Source organism: Lonchura striata, chromosome 1A (assembly GCF_050655825.1).
Source record: "Lonchura striata isolate lonStrDom1 chromosome 1A, ASM5065582v1, whole genome shotgun sequence".
In the NCBI taxonomy this organism is placed as follows: Eukaryota; Metazoa; Chordata; class Aves; order Passeriformes; family Estrildidae; genus Lonchura; species Lonchura striata.
The window spans coordinates 57874438-57887988 of NC_140741.1; the positions used below are offsets into that span (position 1 = coordinate 57874438).

General features: G+C 41.5%; 1 protein-coding gene across 5 annotated transcripts in view; it reads left to right on the forward strand.

The window, feature by feature from the left end:
* Positions 1-565: 565 nt before the first annotated feature.
* ELK3 (ETS transcription factor ELK3) overlaps positions 566-13551 on the forward strand; it is a 36796-nt gene continuing 23810 nt past the window's right edge. For 4 of the 5 annotated variants that reach the window (XR_014951755.1, XR_014951753.1, XR_014951756.1 and 1 more), the window contains exon 1: positions 566-1018. The gene's annotated coding sequence lies outside the window, so the exon portion shown is untranslated. The remainder of the gene's footprint in view (positions 1019-13551) is intronic. The other variant, XM_021527959.4, reaches the window with a different exon arrangement.

Consider the following 13551-nt stretch of genomic DNA (forward strand, 5'->3'; position numbering starts at 1 on the left):
TTACAATAACAATGGTAAGGCACGGGCACAGGTTGTCCAGAGACGTGAAGGTGCTCCATTCCTGGAAACATTCAAGGTCAGTTTGGAGCAGTAGCTCTGAACAACCTGATCAGGTTGATGATGTCCCTGCTCATTGCTAGGGAATTGGATAGGATGACCGTCAAAGGTCCCTCCCAAACCAAATAAAACCATTATTCCATAATGCTATGACCTGAGTGCTCCCTCGATTTAAGTTGTTGTACCATGTTGCACCGCTTCCATACTTTGCTGTCCCTGAGAGGTTCAGCTTGGGAAGGTGGCCAGCGTGCGTCCAGCGAGCTACTGCATCCCACCAGCCCCTCAGCCCCCAGTGACCCCACCACAGGTGCCCAACGCTCCCCTCCACGGTGACCTCAGCCCTAGCACGGTGGGACGAAGGCGGCCGTCTCTCCAGGGGCCAAAGCAGTCACCATGCTCCGAGATGGCGAAAAGGGGTTCATAAGCATCTCCCCGGTGTCCCCCGGGGAAACGCGGGCGCATTTTGGCCCAAGCAGCTGGGGCGGCCGGCGGGAAGCTCCTCCCTGGGGGTGTAGCACAGGAAGGGGTGGCGGTCGGGGGTGTCGCGGAGCTCCCTGCGAGCCGGCGGAGTCCCCGCTGCCGGCTGTACTATGCGTGTGTCTTGTGTTACAGCCATGCTGCACATCGGCGGCCAGAGCGAGGGGCGCGGGGAGGAAAAGGCTGTTTACACAGACTGCAAACCGCCCGGGGAATAGTGCGGGAGAGGAAGTGAGCCGGGCCGCTGTCTGACTGCCCCGGCTTCCTGCTCGCTCCCTCTCACGGGCAGGCGCTCACACACACACACACACACACACCGGCCCAAGGGGAAAAAAAAAAAAAGGAAAAAGGGAAAACAAAATCAGGATCTCATTACTAGAGAAACAGAGAGCCTGCAGAAGACTGTCAGCATGGAGAATCAGGGAATTTTACTCAGCTCCCTCTAGACTACCAGGAGAGCGCGGAAAAGTCCCTCAGCCGCTGGGTAGGTACAAGTGCTGCTGCGCCCGCCCCGGCTCCCGCGAAGTTTCGGGGGGCTGCGGGCAGGAGGAGGGGAGGCCGGCGGCTGCTGCGGGGCCGCGCTCCGCTCGCTGCGGGGCTGGCCGCGGGGACAGCCCGCGGGAGGAGGTGAGGCTCCGGGCACGGGGGCTCGGAGCCCCGCGCGGGCCGGGGAGCCCGGGGGTCCTGCCCCGGGGTCGGGCCCGGGCAGCGCGGCGGTGCCGAGGCGGGGGCGGCGGTCGGGGGGCGGGATGCCTGAGGAGGCTCCGCAGCCGCAGGGGCCCCCGCCCCGGTGGAGGTTTCCCCGGGGCCCCTGCCGCCCCCCGGGAGCTGCGGGTGCAGGCGAGGGGGCGGACCGCGCGTGTGTGTGTGGAGGGGCGCGGATGCGGGAGAAGGAGCCGGAGGGTGAGGAGCGGCAGGGCCGGGAAGGAGGCGCCGGGGGTCGCGGAGAACCCCGGGACCGCGCTCTGCCCCTCGGCGGCGGCGGGGCGTTTCGCGTCCCGCTGCCCGGCGGTGCCGGCTGGCGGTGCCGGGGCCGCCCCTCCCGCGGCATCCCGGGTGCGGCGGGGGCCGCCCGGTGCCTGTCAGGGCGGCGGGGGCGCCGCGGGTCCCCGGCGGCGCTGCGAGGCCGAGCGGGGCCGGGGAGGGCGCGGGGGGAGGGAAGGGAGGGCTCCTGCAGAAACTGCAGAAGGGGCTTTAAAAAGAGGGGGAAAAAAAAAAAAAAAGTGTCGGGAGAGTTTCTGGCTTGTCTGGAAACAGCAAGACTAATTGCCATGCGCTTCCGGTTTGAAACTGGCAGCAGACAACATCTTGAAAATGAGTCACTGCAGCTCACAAAGAAACTCTGTGGTTTTCTCCCTCTCAGGTTTATGTATTTGCTCCTTTTTACAGTTTCCTTTGTAGTCTTCTGCCTACTCTCCGGACCTCCCCCCACCCTCTTTTTTTAGCCACCCCCTGCCCCCAGACCCCCTTGGCCGACGTGGATAGTTTCCACCACCAACTGAAAAAAAGGAAAACACAAAAAATGTTTGTAAGGGAAGGCGAAAAAAAAGAGAGAGGGAGAAAGGGAGAGAAAGTGGAGAGTTGTTGTTGGATCTGGCTTTGCTGAAGGTTAGAGGGACTCTGATGCTGCAGGGGGAAAAAGTTCCCTGAATTTTCCACTGGCTGCAGGAAGAGAGCCCATTTAGTCATGGCTAAGTAATGTCTGCACACACACCAACTAATCTCATTAGGAGTTTCCGTTCCCTAACACAGGAGGGTTTTGTGAAGCCCTGTCAGCCTTTCTAACGTTGCAGTTGAAAGGGAGACAAGTTACATCTTTATTTACTTAGGAGTGTAGTGCTGTGACAATTTTATATAATGTAGCATCTTTTAGGTCATGGTGACTCCAAAAGTCAGTCGTTGCATTTCATTTCAAGCTGAAAGTTTTGATTCATCTCGTATTTTGCTCATACGGACTTTTCAATTATTTCAGATTAATTTATGCATAAATATTTCCATAGGGTGAAGCATATAAATGGGGTAGCAGGATGTCTCTGTTATGATAAACATGTTCTATGCATGTTTGACAATTGCATGTAATTGCAAAGTTAAAAAATTTTGAGCCAAGATTCTGAGGTGATGGCCATATTTGAAAAATATATTCACCCACATAGCCTTCCTGTGGTGGTGCTTTATATATATAGTTTTCAAGTGATTTTATACATACCAGTTTTGATTTAGTGGTTTGTGTAATTACTTTCTGATGATTTGCTTTCATAATGTTCATGAAAGAAGTCTATGTTCAGAATTACAAAGATTTTTGCCATGCCCCACCAATCTTAAAATAGAAGTAACAACTTTTTGCGGAAAAAAAAAAAAAGTCTGGAGCAAACAAAGAAAATGAATTATTGTTTGCAAGTGGATTTTAGCTAAAGGAATTGTCAATAAATGCAAATAAAATTGTATGCATTAGGAAGTAACACTTAGCTACTTACTTGAATTATTATGTGATAGCATTAGACTAATTTGCAAATATCATGCAAAAAATAATGCTTGCAGTATATCATGTGTTTACCTCTGAGGATCTGCAGTGTTTCCTGTACTTCCTATGTCCAAGTGGCACAGAAAAGTTCTTCATTAACATCACTTTACAGGAAGGACTTCTATTAGTCCTTCACAGAGGACTTCTATTAGTGGATTAGTGACACAATCTCCAGACACAGATGTCTCTCGATTTTCTATCCAGGCAGTGAAGAATTTTTAGAATAGTGTACAAACCAGACAATGTCTAATCTCTGTCTCAATCAAATGCAGCCATCAGGAAGCGAGGGATTATTTTTCAGTTTTGGAGGTTTATTTCTTTAGTGAAATTCTCAGTTTTAGAGAAAGAAGTGCAATATTTGACATAGTGCTCAAAAACCTGTTGAATATGTTATGGAGCAGTTAGTGTGGTGTACAACACCAAAACTAACTGAGGAGTGTTTCCTGGCTCTTACTATCTCTCTCTCTGAAATATGGTCGTTAAATTGTTCACTTATTGTGTTAAATATTGCTGGAATTTCAGTGGGCTGTCTACTGAATCAGAGTAGATGAAGCACACATGTTCATGCATACATACACACATATACATATATATATATATATATGTAGTCTATATAGCTTTTGTATGTTGTGCTCGTTTGAGATAAGTATAAAACATCTTGATGTCCTCAGGAAAACAGATGTAGTAATAGTGTACTTCATGTTGTGTGTTCTGTGAATTTGAAAGGCTGAATGAGAAGTAATCCACCAATGTGTTAAAAATACAGCAGCTCTGTCTGGAATAGAAAAAAAATCCAGATATCATGTAATGCATGATAGTTTCCACTCAAATAAACAAAGTATTAAAGATGCTTTTATTGTAAGTATAATTTTATTCTTCACCTGTCTAAAAATGTGTTAGGAATATATATTGTCTGCTAAGTATTACAATAATTGCTTACATCTTGATTTTTCCTAATCCACTCTGTGAGTTGTTCTAAAAAGAAAAAACCCACAGGCTTATATCCTTTCTGATATCACTGACTCCACCTAGATGCAACAGCTGAAATAAGCAACTCGGTCTCAGGGGAGAAACTCAGCTACAGCCTTCCTTGTAACTGTTTATAACACCATGCACGTGGACACTTTCATATGTAGAAACAAAAGTGTATTTTGTTTTATTCATTAGCAGTTCTCAGTGCTTACTGATTCACAGTGGTTCTCTGCTCCTGTTACTTAATGTTATTTCATTAAACTTAAGCCATGGGAAGAGATCAAGTATATCACTCCAAAGACTGAAGTATTTCTCCTTTGCTGTGCATAAAATCCAATTATGTGAACTTTGTCTTCTTCTTGTAGAGCCCTTCTTGGGATGGAAGTATTTATGACAGAGTTATTCTTAGGGGCAGCTATTATTGGTCAAGTGAACACAAATATTGGTCAAAAGCTGGTTCTGAAACACTTAGCACAGAATGAAAGTCAATTTTCAGGTTCACCAAGGTGCATGGAACTTGTTACTTGCTCCGAGGTTCATATGTTTGCATGTAGGAAGGTAGCTGTGTGCAACACAGACATGGAGGTCCATGAGCTGTACAGAAAATACAAATCTTAGCCTTGGGAATGCAAGCACATGACAACATGTTGTGTCAGAAGAGAGAAATAGGTATCAAAATAAACAGACATTTGGCTACTAAAGATAAGGGAGTGCGGGATAAGGGTGGGAGCACCAACACATAGTTACTTGTGATGCATGTATTTATTTAAAAGGATTTTAACTAGCATGTTTTGGTGACATCACAGAAAACTTGTAAGTTCATGTAGTTAATATTACCTCTCTGAGTGGTTCTCGGCCATAATGCTAAATAATCTAGGATAATAAAGAACTGATAAATTAGCTAGTACTTCCCATAAAGATACGGGACGTATCTTTGTGCAATGAGGTGATTTATCAATCCATGGCTTTCTTCTGGTGGAGGTGGCTCCAGTGCAGGGCACGCCTGGAGGCTGCTGCTGGAATCCATTCTGGAGCTGTGACACTGATTATAGGACAGTTATCCTGGACAGTTTCAAAGAGCACTGCTGGTTTTGAGCTGCTGTCTGTGCTTGGTGACCACACCCAGTGGCTCATGCCACAGGCTGTCACTGACGGGCCTGTGGAAGTCGTGTTGTGCCGTGTATCCTTGGATTGATTCACCCTATTTCTCCTCGGTGTTCCCCACAATAGGGACTCTCATAGTCTTGAATCATTAGACAGATGTTTACTTCATCTGTGGCTTGTTAAATGAATCAATGAGTATTCTGGAGGCTGTTGAGAGCTCTTGAAAGACCGAATATGTCTGTTCTCATGTTGGAAGTATTTTGTTGAATAATGAATGATTGAAGATTTAATCATGATTTTGAGGAGAATGTCAAGGTGTAGGCACAGGAAGTCCATCTCATTGCACCACAAAATACAAGTCTGCATGGATGGAAACAAAGATGAAGCACCAAGTGCCTCTCAGCTGTGCACTTCAGAAAAAGAAATTCATCTTTGTCCTTAAAACTTTCTTTAACGCATTGTGATTTTATGTACCAGCAATTATATCACATTTCAAGTTCCTATGGGTTTGTTGTTAAGAGTGGATTTTAATTCAAAAGCTCTTTGAAGGAGAATTTCTGCTTTTCTAAAAGCAAAAACACCTTCCAACAAGCATGGATACAAAAATATCACAAAGACACTACTTGGCAGCTAATTCAATGCCAGTTAATAACTGTATGGTCAGTTCTGCATTTTTATTTTTTTATGAATACTGTGGTAGTTTTTTTGCTCTACCAAAATGTACCCTGAAGCTGTCAATCTGTTTGACAGGTGCAATTCCTAGGTAGTATCTCATATTATACCAGACAACTCTATATATAAGTAATATTTTAAAGTTATATGGCAGTGAAGAATATAGGAAGCCAATTTTGCCATGTCCTAGGCAGGTACAACTCAGCTGAAAATGATAGTTTTTTCTTTACTGTCATGGAGTTCTCAACACCATGTCTGAATTTCGGCTGCTTGCTCAAGTAGCGTTGCTGTGATTTTTTCCAGCAATGGGGTGTGTCCTTCTTGTATCTATGGATCCATAATTATTCCTGAGCAGCTGTGCCCACAGTAGCGGTGCTGCAGTGCTTCTGGCTCACTGTCAGGAGGAAGGTCCACAGACCCCTGCATGCATGGGCCAAGTGTTGAAAACTGTTCAACTGTATGATGACAGCTATAGACATGACACCTATGGACTTCTAAGATAAATATCAATCAACTATGTAAAGAAAGGTTTTTGAAGACTATAGCATGTGATTTGTCCACATCTGAGCAGTTAGATACAGCTCAGGATCTTCAGGACAAGAGTCACTGAAGGAAGCCAAAAACTTTTGTTTTGATCTTTTAAAGCACTTAGGCATGTATTTACTTTTGAGTGTGTCAGCACTTCTGTCAATGCACTGAGACTACCTGCATGTTAAATGTAACTAAGGCACTGCAGTGGCTCTTGCTTGCTCTGTGAAGGGCCCTCCTAGTCTTCCACAGCTCTACATTTTGCAGTGTCAGGATGTACTGTGTGAATGATACTGCACATTCCATGGCTTCCCCCAGACCTGTTTCAGAGAGTCATTTCAGTCACAACTATGTCTCTGCTTACCAATTTACTACCCAATACTTGAAGATTCAGAATGTAACTTGGATATCTTCGCCAATACCAGCTTACTACATTTTAATGTGTGTTGACTCTTGTGCAAGCAACACTGTCTTAGTTTTTTGAGCTTTAAAGTATACAATTTTCTTATCTTGTGGCTCCTAACTTGAAGATCATTTGAAGTGCTATGAGGGGAAAACTCATGTCTTATACCCTGTCTTTTATTTTTTCACTGTTATTAAATTATGTAATGAATAATACATAATTTTTATTATTACCAATCATGCAAAATTGGTAAGAGCTTTCTAGGTTCTGACCCAAGTATTAAGTCCACAGTCCCATTAATACTATTTTATACGATGGATCTTTTTCTGAAAACACTAGTGAATAAACAAAAATATTTATGTAAAACATGCTTTTGCAGTTGTACACAAAAGTGTAGACTTGGATCATATCCTTCATCTAAAGGATCTAAATGTTTTTAATCAAATGTTCTATTAGTTTCCCATCCCTATTTTGCAACACAACTGATAGTTCATCTGTAAAACAGATTTCTATTCCACATATATTTGCCTCTAATGTGGTGACAGTACCTCGTTACTTCCTCAGTATATATTTCTTCTTTTTTGTTGTTGTTTTTTTTAATGAAAATTGATCAGATGTTTAGGCTCTAGGCTTGTTTCAGTTTAGGCTTTTTGAGAAGGATGCTAATGTGTGTTGTTATTTTTAAATGTTTATGTTGTGGTAGTGTTGAGTGGCCTTTGCTGTATCAAGCAAACAACACAAACAAAAAAATTTATAGACTGAAGTACCACCATTATCTCTCCTTAGCAATTAACAGTAATTAATGTGAAGAAACAATCTTAAAAAGATTTAGCAAATAAGAAAAAATTCTTTTTGCAGCTCAGTTAGTGAAATCTGGAGAAAGTTGACTACCTTCAGAGAATTTCTTCCATGCTACACTAACATAGCTGAGATGGGAATGTGGGTTTAGATTCTGGATATAGACCTCTGTGAAGTCTGGTGACTCAGAGCAGACTCAGAGCAAGTGCTGTGTGTGGTCAGTTCAGTAAACTGAGTGTGGAATAGGGCTGGCACAGAAAGTATGACTGCAGCACTCCTTCAGTACTGACACTTCAGTGATAAAAACCCTTACAGAACAGAGCCGTTTGATTCCCTGGGAGCAGGGCACAATAATGCTGACTATCCAGTCCCATCCAAATTGAGAAGAGTCTTTGCATTTTATTTAAACGTGTAATTTTATACAGAATTCAATAGGATACAGGATTCAATAGGACAGGATACAAGCCAAAACAGTGGCTGTTACATATCCTGAGCAGCAGAGACATTGACAAACCAATTGGTGCACTGATGTCACTTCTAAACATGTGCAATCTGAGCACTTTGCATATAGCAAAGTTTGCTGTAATCATTGAAATAGTGTCTCATTTGTCTCTCATTCATAGTTTGCAGCAGCTGTGGGAATTAGTTTAAGCACACAGGACACAGTACAGGGGAATGACAACCAGATCTTCTCCTGGCTGAGATCTCATGTATTCTATGATAAACACACAGAACTTTGATTAGCACTGAGAAGAATAGCAGATCTTTGAGATTTTTATGTGTAAGAGTAGTTCTTAATTTATGTTTTTGCTATGAGATAATAAAAATACAGACCTTGACTAGTGCTGTGACTTGTTGCTCATTTTTGATTGCTAAGGAACTTACACTCTGGCTTGTGCTCCAAAACCTACTGCAACAGAGCTAATGTTTTGGGAAGAAACTGTCCAAGTAAAATGATTCCATATTTGTGGGTTATCATCTGCTGAGTTGTTTTACACCATTTTTGGTATAATGCTATAACTGATTCCCCTTGAAACATGACAATATGCAGGTAAGCCTGAATGTTATTTAATAGTTCAATGGCTCATTTTGCTAATCCAGCAAATTCTGAAAATCCAGTTTGCATGGTAAGGCAAGTTTGACCACCAGTCTACGCTACAATGATCTTGATGTGCTTTGGGTTTCATGAAAATTGCCAGCCACCTTGGTTTTCCTTAACAGAACTCCAAGGACTGTTTCCTGGCCTCTTGGCCAGTTTCTCCTCTGCTCACAGCATAAAAAGATCTGCTTTTTTATCTGAGTTTTAGCCTAGGAAAAATCAGTGGCAAGGGGAAAGTTAGTTTAAACATCTGAATATGAAATGTATTAAAGCAGCATTTGAGACAGCAGATAGTAATAGTACACAATTTAACATATTAGAGACACTGAATAAGTTAGAAAGCATTCGGTCTATTGTTGCAAAATTGAGAATTTTAATAGTTTGTTTAAAGAAGGGAGTACAGATAAAGAATTTACATTTGGGAGTAGTCATCTCTTGATATATTAAGTAAACTATCAGACTAGCTGCTGTTCCTGGAGGTTGGAACCTCTGCCTTCTTCAGCTCTGGAAACATCAGAAATTTTATATAGGACGGTCAAGTAATCATGATCTGTGTCCTACTGACCTACTGATGCCGACAAATATATAAGAGGAAGTCATATGGGAAAAATAAACATATAGGACTGGTTTTGAAAGCAGGAGTCCCTCAGATTGCAGCATAGCATGTTGCCAGCGTGCCACAGATGTGCACCACATGAACAGACAGAAAGGAGTGTGAGGAGTCTGCACTCATTTTATGTCTGTTCCAAGGTGAAGGGCTGGAGCCATTACAGATTTATGTAGTTTTGTTTATGGCTAGCTTTAGAAATAATTGAGCAGGTTATTTTTTAAGTCTTCACAGGGAAGCAACTAGCCATTTTTCCTCCTGCTAAGGGCTTTTACTCCAGTGGGATTAAAACTGTTTCTTGAACTGCATCCTTACAGAAAATGTGAAAACACTCGTGTTGTCGAGGTGGTGTCATCACACCTCTGCTTGGCAGGCAACCAGTCCTTTGTTTTATTAGTTCGGAGATTGCAGAACTTTCTTCCTTTGGACATCTTCCTCCGCTTTTCTTTGACTTAGGTAAAAAAATTAAAAACTGCAAACACTGTATTACCAGATCTACCTACTTGAAGCATTACTGGACATATGTGTGTGAGTGTTTTCTTCTCTATGGTGGAACTTGATGTTATCCCTTAGTCTTTTGCAAGATTTTGCTGCTGTCTCTTTTGTGTTGCTCTTAACTACAGGAGCCTGTTTATTTTTTTTAAACGTGCTGGGCCATAACAGTGGGTATTCTTGCTTGAGAAGAAGACCTTGTAAATTTTTACTGTAAAAAAAATTTTGAATTATAATTTAAAGTAAAAAGACTACTGTTGGAGTAGTAGAGTAGTCAAACCTTGTATGACTCTGTTAAGTAGATCCTCCAGCAAAACCCTCTGTGTTTTTTTGGCTCATCCTTAAATCAGTCTGTGTTTTTGTGGCAACATTACTGTAGTTTTGCAGTAGATTGGAACTTGTGCGCTGGGGCACCCCTGTGGCTTTCTCTGTTTCCACTGGGTGGTGCTGCAGGAATTCTTTTTTTTTTTTTTTTTTTTTTTTTTTTTTTTTTTTGCTTGAATCTGCATTTCCCAGAAAGACGCCTCTAAAATATAATAGGAGGAAGTCCTGATTTAGAAAGTTTTTGCAGTTTCAACACAATGGAAGGACTTGGAGGATGCTCTGACAGGAAATGTCCTGGTTGCTGGATGTGGAAAAATTACCAGCATTCTGTATCATACGTGCAGTCAGTTCCCTAAAGTGTCCTGGGTATGGATTGCACCACTAGTTTGATTTATTACCTTTAATAGAGACAGTTTGGCATCAAATGAAACCAGGTATATTTACACACTTACTTCAGAACTTTTTTTTCCAAGCCAAATTAAATTAGCAGTAAGATCTCCTTTGATGAATATATGAAAGCTTTCTGAGTAAACAAATTGATATTTGCTTTTTCTCTTTTCTGGCAGAATCATTAGCTCCTCACCAACCACATCCTATTTATCACCCTTGAAACATCTCTGTTGAGAAATAAAGTGTTAGGACTGACTCAGCTTTTTCTTTCAAACAGTTCTGAGCAAACATTTGGGCAGATTTGGCAATTGTCTTTAACCTCTCATGATATAGTCATAGTTATACAGATGAATTTTCAGTGAGAAATGTTATGGCTGACTAATTTTTAAATTATTTTAGGAGAGTTCCTTTTGTTGATAGACACTATTGCTTCTGTAATTAGATGAAAAACAAGTGTACTTCAATGTTTTTATAGAAACTAAAATAAGAAATAGAAAAATTGTCCTAGAGGATTTATAAGCTCTTCAACTTTTCATATGGACATGCACTTTAAAACTGTGTTTAGGATGTATATAGACACTATCTCGTTCCATATTTTTCTCTATATATACTCTTTGATGTTTTATATAGCATGGACTTTATATATGGAATTGTTTTGGTAATTTCCAGCAAGAGTTTTTTTTTAAAAACCCATGTAGCTATGTATTTTCTATGTATTAATGGGCTTTAATTCAGTTAAGTAAAAAAATCTCCATTTCTAGTATTGAGAAATGGTGGTTAAAAAATAATGGCAAAACAGTCACATTCTTGCACATGGTATTGCAGCAGTCATCTCAAGGGTTAAAATGAACCTGAGACACTTAGAAAAATAAAACCAGAGCTGCTATTACAAACTGGGACAGATGTAGGAGGCCAGGTTTCCTGTGGCCCATTTTCCAGTTTCCTGGCTGCAACCTGCAGAAATAAAGGAAGCCAAATGCTAACGTGAATGAGAAACTAACAATGCCCCACGTCACGCTGCTCAGAGAAACATACTAGGATACAAAAGCAGAAAATGGATGTACAAAAAATGTACACGGGTTTTCCAGAGTAGCTGAAATGGTAAAAAAAGGCATCTATTACTGAGAAATACTGTGTGCTTGCAAAAGCACACATGTGCTTGTAAAGGAAAAGTAAGTGGAGGTGTGTGCCTGCTGTGATGGGGCATACAAAAAAGAGCTGGATCTTTTGCAGCTGCTTTGGCTACAGAAGGAATCAGCAGTTTCTTCATATGCTAAGGGAAATTAATTTCCCTGCCCTGACTCAGCCTCTTAATCCTTTTCATGTACATGTCTGATCACCATCTTTCTGTGACTACCTACATAGCATAATGCTGGCTAACACCTTTTATGTCTTCCTGATTTAATTGGTCACCAGCTGGTTTTTTTCAGCCTCTGGGCACCCCAGCAATCTGTCCCACTCATTTATCCCTCCTCTGCCCCAAGTCCCCTGACCTGGTTTATAGCTCAGGCTCCCAGATGTTGTTCCTTTGCAGACCCTCTAAAGCAAAAGGGACTGGTTTTGATCCTAATGCCTGAAGGGATTCCTAGTTTTAGCCTTCAAAATTTGTTCAATCAATGTTGATTGTCCAGGATCAGCAGTTTCTTTCTATTTTAGAAAGGCTGTAGGGGAGCTAACATGGAGAAAAAATTGAAGTAGGAAAGCTGGACTACTTGGGAGAGCAGAGCTGTGTTACAGCTGTAACATACCTGTGTGAAAGCTAAGGACCTCTGCAGAAATCCTGAATTGCTACAGAGCTCTTTTCCAGCTTTTTGCCTTTTATATGCAGATTTTCCTATGCAAGAGTCCTACAAAACTTAATGCTTCAAGGACTATCCTGCTTATCTCACATTTCATGTCATTAATCTTTCCGATACTGAGATTTTGGTTAGCTAGATTTGTCTATGAGCCTCCTGGTTTTCTACCACTTTGACTTAAGATGCCTTGCTTATTTGTTTTATTTTACCCAGCAGGTTAATAACTGTATTTTTTGGATCTTAATGCCACCTTACTGACTGACATTTTATCACATGGAATTTCATATGTATTGTCTTGTTAAAAAAAGAAAAAGCCTAGGCAGCTCATCAGCACATATATTATCACATCTTAAGTATTTCCATAACTTGCATAATGTTTTCATAGTGTTTTTTTCATGCTGGTGGAAGCCAGTCTTCATATGCTAAAGGGAGAGAGAATATTTGGCCCCTTACCTAAGTGAGGAATTTGGGTTGACCCTTTACAGGAATATCATCTCTCAGATGGGACACTTTGCTCTATAGATGTCTCTGTCCATTTCAATTATCTTCTTCAGGGAGAGTTTATGGTATTGACTGCTGCTGCTCCAAGTTTAGGCATTTCTGTTAGTCCCTCACTTTGGAGGGACTAGGAGCAGAATTATCAGCGCAGATACTCTGATTTGCTGCCTTCTAGCATCAAATCTGATTACCTAAACTTAAAATTTGGTGTGTGGAGTGCATGCTGTATCACACTGATCATGCAGTTGCTAGGGTTTGTATGGGAGGAAGCACATTGCAAGGAATGTAAATTGCTAATGCAGATGGTGTCAGTGTGGTTCCCTGTCACAGCTGCCAGAGAAATGGATTTTCAGAAAACTCAGTCCTGAAATACCGTTTTGCTGTCTAACAAAGCATTTCCAAGTATAATTTCTTCTAACTGTGCCCATGATCATTTGCATCAGCGGTAGTGGAAGTGATCACAAAGTAAAATTACTAGGCTATCTAGGTCAGGTCAAACTAGCAAATTTTGTTTCATGACTTAGAAAGCATCTTTGACTGTCAAATGCATTGTATAAATATTTTAAAAATGGTAAGATGGCAAAATCAGATATGTCAGAGTTAATGGCTGAAAAAAATCAACTCTTTTGTCTGTATGAATTTTGATTAAGCTTTCCATGACACAGGATATATGTTTCCAACATAGGTTGTGTTTCTCATTCTGTACCATTGATACACGTGACTATCTAAATAATGTGTTTTTAAAAACTATTTTTTCTGCTAATCCATGTAATTCAGTGTGTGGTTCCATGTATTATTTATTGCTGTGCATTC